Here is a 13,182-nt window from a genome sequence, read left to right as displayed (position 1 = left end):
ATTCCCTATGGGATTCAGCACAGAGCATGCCAGCCAACAGCTGGACTCTTGCAAAGGCTGCTCTTTCATTCATTCATTTTTTTTTTTAAATGAATAAAAAATTGGAAACACATCTGAGAGTAAATCTTGTATGGAGAAGTTACAAGGGGGAAATAGTCATGTGATCATGTTGGGGGAAAAGCCCACCATCAGCCTGGTCATGATCAGAAGGTGAAGCCTTTCACAGAGCCCCCTTTGTGTGGCTGCCTGAAGTTGGACCACTCTACCCAATGCAGCAGGCTTGCTGTGTCCTCTGCAATCCACCCCCCAGGCCCTGAGCCACAAGAGGTCAGTGGTCCAGCTCAAGTTTCAGAAAAGAGCTCTTCTGCGGTGTGTTTTTTTTTTTTTTTTCATTTTTCTATTCACCTTCTCTGGTTTTGATTTTCCTCTTTTTTCCTTTTCAGGGTGAACAAAAATTCTTTTCAAAAAGAATTGTCTTCAATTCCTGGTAGTCATTTGTGCCGTTATAAAGATTTTTTTTTTTTACTTTCAATGTTTGTATATGTCCATGATGTGTTCGTTGCTTTCTAACTGGCATGCTCTTGTTTATTTTATTACTAGGCTGTATGTGAGAATATGTATGTACACAAAAATGGTCAGTATTGTGTGTGTATGTATTTATGTATAGAGACATATGTATTTCTATGCTTTTCATAGATTTATTTCTATTTTATATTATTTCTCTATTTTTGATTCCCATGCTTTATGTGTACATATATACATACACACACGTAAAGAATAGAAAGAAAAAGTAGAGAGAGAAATTATATCAAATATATCTACCCATATATTTGAAATCCCATATTCTACTTACAGGAAAAGCCTGAGTAAACTTTCTCAAATCAATACATTTATAAATAGATAGATAAAATATAGACTTAATAAGACCCCCAAAATAGAAAACACCCTGTGAAAATAATATATAATAAACCCAAGAAGCAGAACTGCACAGTGTACCCAGCCTGTTATTACCATCACGTACTTATACATCCTATGTGCTTTCCTAGCCAACATCACTAAAGTCATGGGCTGAAAGTAATTTGTACCATTCCTGGATATAGCAAATTGTCCTGTTCTACAGTAGCAAATGAATGGCAGAGAGATATACCTGCTATAAACTGTAAACTTAAAAAAATATCTATCTATCTATATCTATCTATCTATCTATCTATCTATCTATCTATCTATCTATCTATCTATCTATCTATCTGTATATCTATCTATCTCCCAGTTCTGGGCAGTCCTATTGGAATTTGATTTCTTTTTTCTTTCTCTTCTTCTTCTTCTTTTTTTTTTTTTAATTTGAAAAATGCCTCTGTAATTACCCACAGCACCCACTGTTTTGTGGCTTGCCCTGCCCTCAGAGACTGCACAATTAAATCCCATTTGCTGCAGCAGCTGCAGGACTGCTTGGAGGTGACAGTCCCCTCTGTATCTAATTCCCCGTAGGCAGTGGTCTGGATCAAGCTATAGGACCGTTGGGGGAGGCTCCCACACAGGAAAACCAAAACCAAACAACAATAACCAAAAGCAGAGCAAGATTCTTTCTCTCCTATTTTTCTTACAAGAGAGATAAAGGTGATGAGAGTAGGTTGATACTTGATGAATTGGTTCTATTCAGAGGAGTGCTATCATTTTAATGTCCTTTTTTTTTTTTTTTTTTTTTTGGAAAACACACCCACAGTCTCTGAATTCCCATTAATGCAAAGTTCAGATAAAGCTGATGAAAAGCATCTGCCATCTTGATCGTTGCCATGGCAGATGGCGCCAGCCTTCCTGCTTTTATCAGTATTAGTATCAGCACACACTTTGTGTTCCAAGCTGAGATAAAAATCATTAAAGCTGTACCTGGAAGAGGCAGTGCCACACCGCGGGCCCCGCTGCTGCTCTGCGTCTTGACAGAACTGCCTGCATCAAAGCCACGCACGACGTATTCTTGTGGTTCATTAGTTCATCCGCGCGGATGGTATTTTGCAAACTTGGAGGATGAGGGTGGTTTTTTTTTTCCCTGAAAAATTGCTCTACAGTTTGCCGCTTTTTCTGGCCACATGTCTTCTTGGAATGTGTGGGCAAGCACATCACTAGTGAGCATTTATGTTCACTCTGCTGGCCTTCTGGGAAGTCCTGTGGGGACACTCAGTGTCAATGTTGGGAACCTAAGAACAGTGAGAAAAACAAGGACCCTTTGAGTACTTTGAGCTCCAGAAGGATGCCTGCAGCTTCCTTTCAGCAGGTCATTGTGATGCTCACCTCTCTTTCCATTTCTCCCTGTCGTAGCTGCCGTTGCAAAGTGCCCCATGTGGGTAACGTAGCACTGAAACCCTGCACCATCTCCCCACTCTTGGCTCCAATCCAAGTTCTGCAGCCTCCTGTAGGATGGCTCAATGGGCGCTTGTTTATTCCAAATATCCCAAAGATGTGACTTCAGAGAGTTAAACCTTTCCATCAACCAGCTCTATATGGTCATTTCCAAACATATTGACAGATTCTCCCCCCACCTTTGGCTTCCCCATCTTTAGTTACGGGTGCAGTTATTTTTGGTAACATTGTTGCCCGATAAATAGAGGGCTTGTGAGATCTTAAGTTATTATGCAAATGTTAGCTCCCCAGCCTGGTAAACCATGTGGCTGGTGCATGGGGGGAGATGAACAGTACCACAGAGGAGGAGGGCAAGGGAGGGATTTTAAATTAAAGTCTACATACACGTCTATATGACATTAATAATAAGGATTGGGAGCCATTAGAGTTGGCTGTACTGGCTTTTCAGGCACCTCCATGAACACTTTAAAACTCTTTACAGAATGAAAAGACAAAAGTGACTTTCTTATTTTCCTTCCCTTGGTTAGGAGGACTGTATTCAGAGCCCAGGTCCAAATACAGGCTGCACCATATACTAAGTGTGTGACTTGGGGACACCTACTTCTCTATGACTTGTTTTCCATATTTATGAGGAGTAGATTATACTCACATCCATCTGACAGATTAAATAAGATCATATGTGTAAAGCACAAGGATATAAGGGCTCAATAAACACTTGTGATTACTAGTATTATTATTTCCATCACTTGCCTATTTCTCAGCACTGAAATAGCTTCAAAAAGGATACGTGTCATTAAAACCTAACACACCAGTGGCATCTACCTGGGTGGGGCACCTGACTACTGTTTTCCAGACTTCTAAGCAGTCAGCGGCTGTGATCTCAGCCCAGCTCCAAGTCAGGGCGCAAGCGTGCTTTCTGAGTTCTGCTGCCTGCTGGGCATTGCGTAGCCTGGTTCTTACGTGAAGTTCTGGGTTAGATGGGTGAAGGTCAGTAATTAATTCAGATCTCCTAATTTATTCCAGAACTGTAGGGTTTACAAAGAGCTGTCACCGGAAGGCAGGGAGAGACATCATTACCACTGACTCACCAATTCTCCATCTGGTTCAATGCCCGTGCCTATTTACACTAGACTGTGTTATTATCCCAGAAGAAGGTGAAAAAGAAAATGTACACTTTTAAGACATGTTCAATAGTTAATATAATCTTACATTTGAAAATGGAATGATATATTGTCTTTCTTCATTTTTAATGAGGTATAATGTATGTACAGTAAAATGAACATTTTAGTGTATATTTCTCAAAGATTTGACAAAAATATAGTTATATAACCATCTTTGTAATAAAAGTATAGAATAATTTTATCATTCTAAAATAATTCTCCATACGTGGCCTCTTTGCAGACAACCCATCACCCACACTCATCCCTTGGCAATCCCTGATCTATTTTCTGTCTCTATTGTTTTGTCTTTTCAAGAGTGTCATATGGGGACTTCTCTGGTGGTCCAGTGGTTAACACTCTGCCCTTCCAATGCAGGGGACATGGGTTCGATCCCTGGTCGGGGAACTAAGATCCCACATGCAGTGCAGCCAAAACAAACTAAAAAAGTGTCATATAAGTGGAATAATACAGTAGGTAGATTTTGGGCCTGGCTACTGTCATTTACCTTACTTAACATATTTGAGAGTCATCCATACTGTGTGTATATCAGTAATTTATTCCTTGTTGTTAAATAGTATTCCATTGTATAGATCTCTCACACTCTTTTATCTACTACTCAGTTGAGAGACCTTTGGGCTGTTTCCAGGTTTGAGCAATTATAAGTAAGATGCTCTGAACATTCATAAACAGGTTTTTGTGTGGACATAAATTTTTATTTCACTTGGGTAAATGCTTAGGAATGTGATTGCTGGGTCGTATGGTAAGTATGTATTTACCTTTATAAGAAATGGCCAAATGCTTTTCCAAGTGGCTATACCAGTTTGCATTCTTACCGTCAATGATGAAAGTTCCAGCAGTTCCACATGCTTGTCAACACTTGGTATTGTTGGATTTGGGGGATTTTAATTTTAGCCTTTCTAGTAAGTGTGCAGTGATTTCTCATTATGATTTTAACGTGTATTTCTCCAGTGAATGATCTTAAGCATCTTTTCATGTGTTTACTTGCCATTTATACATTTTTGTAGGGAAGTTTCTGTTCAAATGTTTTGTCCATTTTTAAAAATTGGGTTGTTGTTTTCTTATTATTCAGTTTTGAGAGTTTAAAAAATATATATCCAGGATACAAGTCTTTAATCAGATATGCAATTTGAGAAAAATATTTTCTCCAAGTCTGTAGCTTACCTTTTAATTCTCTCAACAGTATCTTTACAAGAGCAGAATTTCTTAGTTTGAGGAAGTTCAATTTATCAATTGACTTCGATAAAGTCAATTTGTAAAAATTTTATAGTTCATGTTTTCAATGTTATATCTAAGAAATCTTTGCTTTATGGAACACAAATATTTACTCCTGTGTTATGTTCTAGAGGTTTCATAGTTTAAAATTTTACATTTAGGTCTGTGATCCATTTTGAGTTGATTTTTATATACAATACAAGGTACAGATCAAGGTTTTGTATTGTTCTGGTTTGTTTTCTATATGGGTCCGGTTGTTCTGGGACCAATTGCTGAAACATCATCCTTTCTCCATTAAATTACTCACCCTTTTGCTTTTCTCAAAAATCAATTGACATATATATGGGTCTATTTCTGCACTTTCTGGTCTGTTCCATTGATCTATATGTCTATTCTGTCTTCAATACCACACTGTTTTGATTACTGTAGCTTTATAGTAAATCTTAAAATCACATAGTGTGAGTCCCTCTACCTTGCACTTCTTTTTCAAAGTTGAAAACTATATGATGTAAAGCATAAATACATTTCTCAGTCACTGTATGTCAAACATGCACACTTACTTTAGATGTGACACTGGTGGGTGACACCTTCCTGCACCCTGGGGATTTTAGAAACACTGCAGGGTATGTATATGTGTATTAAAAAGACAAGAGAAACTATATGAATGCCCAGAGACCAGAAAATCACTTGCATCTCTAATCAGATGGAATGTCTTGTTAAAGCTTGTAGATATAGTTAGCCTACATTTAAAAAAATAAACCCATTCTTTATTTTTTTGTAGATACCTGTCCACAAATTCCATTCAGAAAATTCTAACTTGTTTAGGCTGCTGCATGAAGTTTCAGGTGTAAACAAAACATGACTATTTCCTATGACTCATCCGTGTATAGGACTTACTATTAAAAGCTTGCCTTGTATACAAGGTTCTTTTGTGCGAGTAATTTATTAAGTCCTCACAATCAGCCTTGGAGCAAGTTTTCCTCTCCCAATTCTACGGATAAGGAACCTTCAGAGAGTTCAAATCACTGACTCATTATTACTGGCAGAAAGTGTCTGAGTTAAAACTCTACCTAAGTCCTTATACCAAGTCTTCTGAATCTGTGCCACAGTACATCCTGACTTTAGGAAGTTCAGATTGCCCTAGGTCAATGGCAGCTGTCCCAGGGTATCCTGAAGGGCAATCTGACCTTGTAAAAACCCCATCACTGTCAAATTCAACCAGAATCAGATCAATTTGTGGGAAGTGTTGGTTTTAATTATTAACTATGCCTTCATGCCAGATTCCACAGTGCCAAGTTTAAATTCAATTCTCCAGATTTGGTTCAGTTAGGGAACAGATAGGAAGAGCTATTTTAAAAGGGTGTGAAATCTAGGAAATTCTCACTGTTACCTCTAAAACTTGCTCCTCTATTGGGCTGAGTACAGACACCGCTGATGCAATTTGTTGTTGTTGTGTTAGTAATCAGTGGCCATCAGCCACCCTGAGTGAGAACTATGAGTTTCAATATTTGACAAATTTTGGTACCAAAGTCAGGCATCAAAAACAGGGTCATACTTGGAATCCGTTCCTGCAATCTACAGCTACAGAATAACTTTGACATGTGTTCAGCCCAGAAAGTACTTAAACTGTCTCATCTCGTGGTTCTCAAAGTGGGGTTCAGCACCAGCAACTGCAGTATCACCATCACCTAGGAATTCGTTAGAAATGCAGATTTTCAGCCGTCTCCCTCAATTGATTTCCCTTAATATTTTTTTCTCCTAAGAAAATGAACAAAATCTGCACAGAAGGACAGCTTGAGAAGGCAAACCACGTGAGGTCATCACAGAACTCATTTGTAGATATTAGGCACCATAAATAGATTAATGCTGAGAAAACACTGAAATTATCTACTGTGGTTCAGGAAGAGCTGGAGAGTGGTTCTAAGATCAAGTTGGGAAATTAAGCCACAAAATTCTGTTCAGGATGGACTCAGATTCCAGGTTAATTTATGCTCCTGGGTGTGTGGTGTGAGGAGGGCATGTCTTTTAATAGAGAATGCTCACAGTTGTCTCAAGGTTCTAAGAGATTCTTAACTGTATTTTCTTTTTGGAGAAAAAAAATCCAGACACCTTTCTGATGAGAATCTGTTCTTGGAATGAGAAAATGTGTCTTTGGCTTGTGTTTTCATTTTCACAAGACTCTAGGTTTATACTTTCAGTTAGAAGATCCAAGAGAAATGAAGAATTATCAGGACTCCTCTTCCTTCGATGTGTCCTCCGAGACAGCAAGCACCTACTTGTTTTTTTTTCCAACAAGAGATAGAAGCCAATTTTTCAAATTTATACGCTATTGGAGATGGAAGGAACCTTAGAAAACATCAAGCACTTTTTAAAGGGAATTTCATTTGCATTTGGGGAGGGACATTATTTCATGGGGAGAGACCATCCTGTGTTAAAGATATTTAGCATTTCTGGCCTTTGATACAAAATGCTAAGAGCATCCCCCAGTTGTCATTATGACAAAAACCTCCCAACATATTTCTAAACACCCTCTAGGGTGGTGCCTTAGGTTGGGAACTTCCTCCAGCCCCATGGTTTTATCATTGAGGAAACTGAGATTCAGTTGGTTAATGAAGAACCAGTCTTTGACTCTGACTTTCTGACCCTCAGCCCCACCTTAGCGTAAGTGCCATGAACACAAGAATTTTTGTCTGTTTGACATAGAGAACAGACTTGTGGTTGCCAAGGGGGAGGCGATGGGGGAGGGATGGACTGAGAGTTTGGGATTAGCAGATGCAAGCTAGTATATATAGTCTGGATAAACAACAAGGTCCTACTGTATAGCACAGGGAGCTATATTCAATATCTTGTGATAAACCATAATGGAAAAGAATATGAAAGAGAATCTATATATATGTATAACTGAATCACTTTGCTGTACAGTAGACATTAACACAACATTGTAAATCAACTATACTTCAATAAAATAAATTTAAAAAAAATTTTTTTGTCTGTTTTGTTCACTGCTGAATCCCCAGGGCTTAGCACAGTTTGGGCACATAGGAGGCACTCAATAAATATTTCTTGAATGAGTAAATGAATGAATGAGTAGATGGGTGACTATATACTCTAAGATACCATCTCCAAGATCCACCAAAAACAAAGTGATTGACTACTGATGATTTCCAAAGGCCTTAAACATAATCAGCTTTCAGGTAACCACAAAAATAGGGTCCATTATCAGAGATGAAGGAGCCACAGAGTAAACGGGATGCTTCAAGGCAGTCCTACATTGTCACAGAAGCTTAACTTCCAAATTAAATGCTTAAATCCTCCACTGATTTAAGATGTACAGTATTTCCATTAGAATAATAATACCACCACTGAGATTTCGAATTTATGTGCATATTTATGGAGTGAGCTGTCTATTGATGGATCATAACGATGACATCTCTGCTACAAAAGAGTCCAAGCCTGGCGCCACAAAATGGCCCACACTATTGGAACCATGCCATGGGTGCAGCACCCAACATGCTGTTGCCTCTTGGCAACTGCTAATTCCATGAATTGCTTTTTAAAGGGTGTTTTCTTTATTCATTTCCCCAATTAAAAACATATCTAAAGATTGTTCCATGCTTTTAAGTTCACGCAAGAATATTTTTGTGTCCTTTGAGAGGATATTCAATACCTTTTTACAGAGTATACAGAGCTAGCTCAAGGAAATAGCATTTGCTCAGGAAAAACATTTTGGAATGTGCCAGGCTATCATGGTATGGTTTGTTCTACATTCTACTGGTATTTCATCTTAACAACACATCCATATTTGGAATCTCACCTTGCCATTGTGAAGCTAGGTTGAGTGTTTTCATATGACAATGATTTTCAGTTCATATTTAATATCTGGGTGAGGCAGGTGAAGCTTAGGAAAGCAAAGGGACATTGGCCATCTTGAAAGCTTTGGTCTTAGTGGTAGATATCTGAGCTTCAGTGACCAAGACATTGGGGACAGCAGGTTACCGTTTCTTTACTATGTATATTTGGAAGTTGATTTTATTTGCATTGCACTTTTAATTAGCTTAAAGTATCTCATTGTCCTCATACACATTCCATTTTCCTTATAAAACTCTGATTCTTATCATTTTTTCAGTCTGAGAAATGTTGAAAAAATATATATATTATATATAGTATATTAGTCAGGATGGTTTAGATTATGTTGTGGTAACTAACACCCTTCCAATTCTCCAGTTCACCCTTTTGAACAACAAAAGTTCATTTCTCATTCAAGTCACATGCCCCACACCCATGGGCTGGGGTCTCTTTTCTACACAGAACTTACAGACCCACCATCCGGCACATATGTCTTCTCTAGTGGCTGAGGTAGAGGAAGAGACACTCGGAGGACCATGCCCATCTCTTTTGCCCAGAAGGGACTACACCACACTTTCCACAACCCACTGGCCCAAAATAGTTACACAGTTCCTTCAGCATGATAACGGGGTGGTAAAATGTCATTCTCCAGGGTGCCTGAAAGAAGAGAACAGACATGAGTAAGGACCAGCATCTCTACCACAGATAACAAAAACTAGCTGCCACTTTCTGCCAGGACAATTCCCCGAGCTAACTGAATTTCACAACCAATATGTCCAGGCTCCAATATTGTGTAGACTATAGGAAATAAAAATATGTGACTGAATCATGTTTGAAATTTAGTTTCCTTCTGTAAATCATCTGAGTCCAAATGGTATGTTAAAGAGAGATGTTATCCAATCCTTTATGGACTCGGATAGGAGGGAGAGTCTGCCCAGTGTGTACATATAACTTTACATATTCCCACACAGTGGGTTCCAAAGCTAACACCAGGTCTGCAGCAAAGAAGCATTTCTTTACGCTTTTGTTTTAATAACTGAGTCCTTCACATTCTCCCACTCATTGGAAGGTGAGAGATATTAACTAAATGTCTGATTTACCTTTCTAAATCTCAGACTGATGCAATAATTTTATCAGTCTCTCTAAAAATTGCTTCTTTTTCCAATGTTCTTCTGTCTATGTCCAGCTGAATAGGGGGAGGGATGTGGGATTTACATACCTCCAACATTCGCGGGGAGAGGGTTGGTGCCCCAGCCTGCTCCTTGGGCATGGTGGGTATGTAGTTTATTGATGTCTGAGGTTGTGTCTTGTCGTCATAGACCACTGGTCCTGTTGGTTGGCCTCTGCTGTTGGAATCTGCAGCACCCATGGGCTTCTCTTTGGCTCCTGATGGTTAGCCATGCCTGACTTGATCTCCTCCAGGCTCACGTTTGACTCCTCTGAACTCTGGTGGGGATCTGCCCTTGGGGGTCCACTGCACAACCCCTTCTACAGTAGACTGGCTACAATGACCTCCTTGGGAAAACACTGTAGCCATTTCTGGGGCTGGTGCATACAGCACGGATTTGGGAAGATAAAGGTCAGATCCTCCTGCTTTGTCACCATGCTTGGGTGCCAGGTTTACTTTGGTGTGGTTGTATTCCAGATTAGTGAAGATAATCTGTAAAGTGGCCTACTCTCAGAATACTAATTAGACTGTTGGTTGGCAGGGAGGGACATCAGAAGAAGAGCTTCTTTCTGCCTTTAGTATTATCCTCAGCTCTCGAACAATCCTCTCCCTGTCCTTGTCGAGCTGTGGAGACTCGGTCAGGAGGCATCTGCTGATCTGACTCTCCAGCGGCTCACTCTGTGCCTACCCACAATCCCCTGGAGTTGGAAAGGGACAGACTTTCTCTCTGCTTCTTCCTGTTTGAACTTCTCTCCAGCCCATCAGGTCTGGCTTTTGATATGCTAAACGTAGACAATTTTTTCTTAATACAAGCTTGCCTAACTTGCAAGATGATTTTCTTGCTGTAAAATCTTATATTTGAACGTCAGAAGCTAAAAATTACCTTATTTTCTGTTTCTGTTCCCTGCTTAGCAGTCCTCATTTTCTCCCTAGGAAGATAAATGTCCTAAGTCAACTAAGGTGACGGACCTGTACTTGAAAAGACAAAGGAGAAAAGCACATTAATTATTCTCCACATATCAGCTCTGCAACACATATGTGCAAATTAGAGAAAATGAATATACTTTTGGTTGGAAACTAGTGTTTCATTTACTCAGTACTCCCATAGATGTTAGAATCAGTATCAGAGTTTGGAACCTGATTTCGTGTGTGTGTGTATGTCTGTGTGTGTGTATGTGTGTGTGTTTTACTACATTTACGCAACAAACATGTTCAAATAATCTATTATATGTCAAGCCTGTCCCATAAATAACACAGCCCATTTCCTCCTTGGGTCTCAAAAATCTATTAGTTGAGAAACTCAAACTCTCATGCAATCGGTGCACTTGAGAGGTGTGTAGATGCACAGTGAGAGCAGAGGAAGAAAATTTCACTCCACCTGGGGATACCAGGGAAGTAACCCCAGAGAATGTGACATTTTAGACGACTCAGAGGATGAAGAAGAGGTTGCAATAGGTTGGTGGTAATTTTAAGCAGAGGGAGAGAAAACAGCACGTGTAAAAGTGCAGAGGTCACACAAGGCATGTCACTTTGGTGCGTCTGTGTGGCTGGAAGATATGCTATTTTGGGTACAGATGGGGGCGGTTTCAATGGTGGTAGGAGATGAGGAAGAAAATGTTAGAGAGACCAAGGCCAGACTTAAAAGTGCTTGTTCAATATCCAAACAACTTTAGCTTAATCTCAGGTGATACATGTGTCATTAAACATTTTTCAGCAGGTGGTAATGTCTCAGATATTCATACTTGAACTTAAGGGAAGTCAGTGGAGAGGATGAATTGGAGGAGGCGAAGCAGGAAGACTGGTTAAGCAGCGATTCGATTAAACCAGACGTGGTGGTCATTGGTGCTTTGCATCAAATATTTCCAGCTTTCTTTCTTCTGGGTGTACACAGTATGACTGCACTCTCAGGCTGCCTATGAGGTTGGGTGTGTCTGTGTGAGACAGGCTTCAGTGAATGAAATGTTAGTTGAGGTGTCATGTGTCATTTCTGGGTGGAAACTTTAAGATACAGTGTGTGATTCATCTTGTCTTTTGACCCCCGCCCTGGTGATCATGGTGTCTTCCTCAGCCTGGGTCCCTGGGTGATGACGGTGAGCAGGGCTCCAGGTGATGCAGGTTGGCTACGCCACATGAGTAAGAAACTTCTGTTGTGTTAAGCCACTGAGATTTGGGGGTTGTTCATTATCACTGTGTGACCGAGACCATCCTGACCACCAGGTCAGTGGCAACAGGGGCCACAACTAATACTATGTGGCAGCAAAAATGGAGAGGAGTGACAAGTTCAAGAGATATTAAGGTGGTCAAAATGACAGAATTTAGTGAGAGAGTAAACGTGTGGACGGAGGATGTGAAGTCTAGAATGACGGCCACATTTCAGACTGGTTGGACCATGCCTAGCCACTCATGTGCATTCATTTTGCTTCCCCGTTTGAATCCAAGTTCTTTGAGAAAACATTTTGTGAGACTCTTTTGAATTCCACTTGGTATACCCATTCTCTGACCCATACCTCCTGCTCCAACTCTCAGATGGAATGAATTCTGTGTTTTAATAACAGGTGACGCACAGCTTTGCTACAGCATATTTGACAAGTCAAAGATATTTACAGAGCATTCTGTTGATGGTCACTTTCTCCAGGATCCACAAGAGAAGTGACCTTCTAGAAACATTAACTAATACAATAATTTTCTTACTGGCTTTTAAACATTTCCTTCCTCACTGTCCTTCTATTAACCTTGCAGGGAGACTCACAAGTCAATCTACTATCCTCTGTTTTGTTTTGTTTTTTGTTTTTGCACATTTTGGTCACAGTTTTTGCTCAAAGTGTTGAATAGAAGGAGAATTTAGGCTTATGTATAAACTTAACTTACCCACCATGTCCCTCTTCCATTACCAGGGGTAATGAACAGTTGGCAGGATTTTTCTTTAGTAGAAAAATGAGCATCAAAAGAAAGAAGGCAATTCTGCAAGAGGAGTTGATTTTTAAATATTTTTAAGTTAAAAAAATGTTAACAAAGAAATAATGTAGGATCCAATTCACTATTTTAAATAGCACATGGTTCTTTCAGGCAATGTCCAACATCCTTCTAAGGTAGAATTTTAAGAATCACAGGAGGAGAATCTGTTCTCAAATCCAGGTTCTAATGGCACCTGTCCATGCAGTCAGGAGCTATGATTCAGGGTGTGGTGTAGACGGGGCCACTGAGGAAGTGGGTCTGTGGAAACCCAGACACACCCAGCTCCACCTCCCCATCACCGGCGCCCTGGGGCTGCTTGCATTTAGGATTGGAGCTGAGAAAAAAAATGGAAATGATTTCTTACATTTAAGGGCTCAGTTTACCACTGAAATTGCTTTTCATCTAAATCAAGCAGCAACTGATAACACAGAACACTTAAACAAAATTAAACAGGAATCTTTC

The sequence above is a fragment of the Balaenoptera physalus genome (genome assembly GCF_965194825.1).
Source record: "Balaenoptera physalus genome assembly, chromosome: 4".
NCBI classification, from domain to species: Eukaryota; Metazoa; Chordata; class Mammalia; order Artiodactyla; family Balaenopteridae; genus Balaenoptera; species Balaenoptera physalus.
This window is presented reverse-complemented; position numbering follows the sequence as displayed.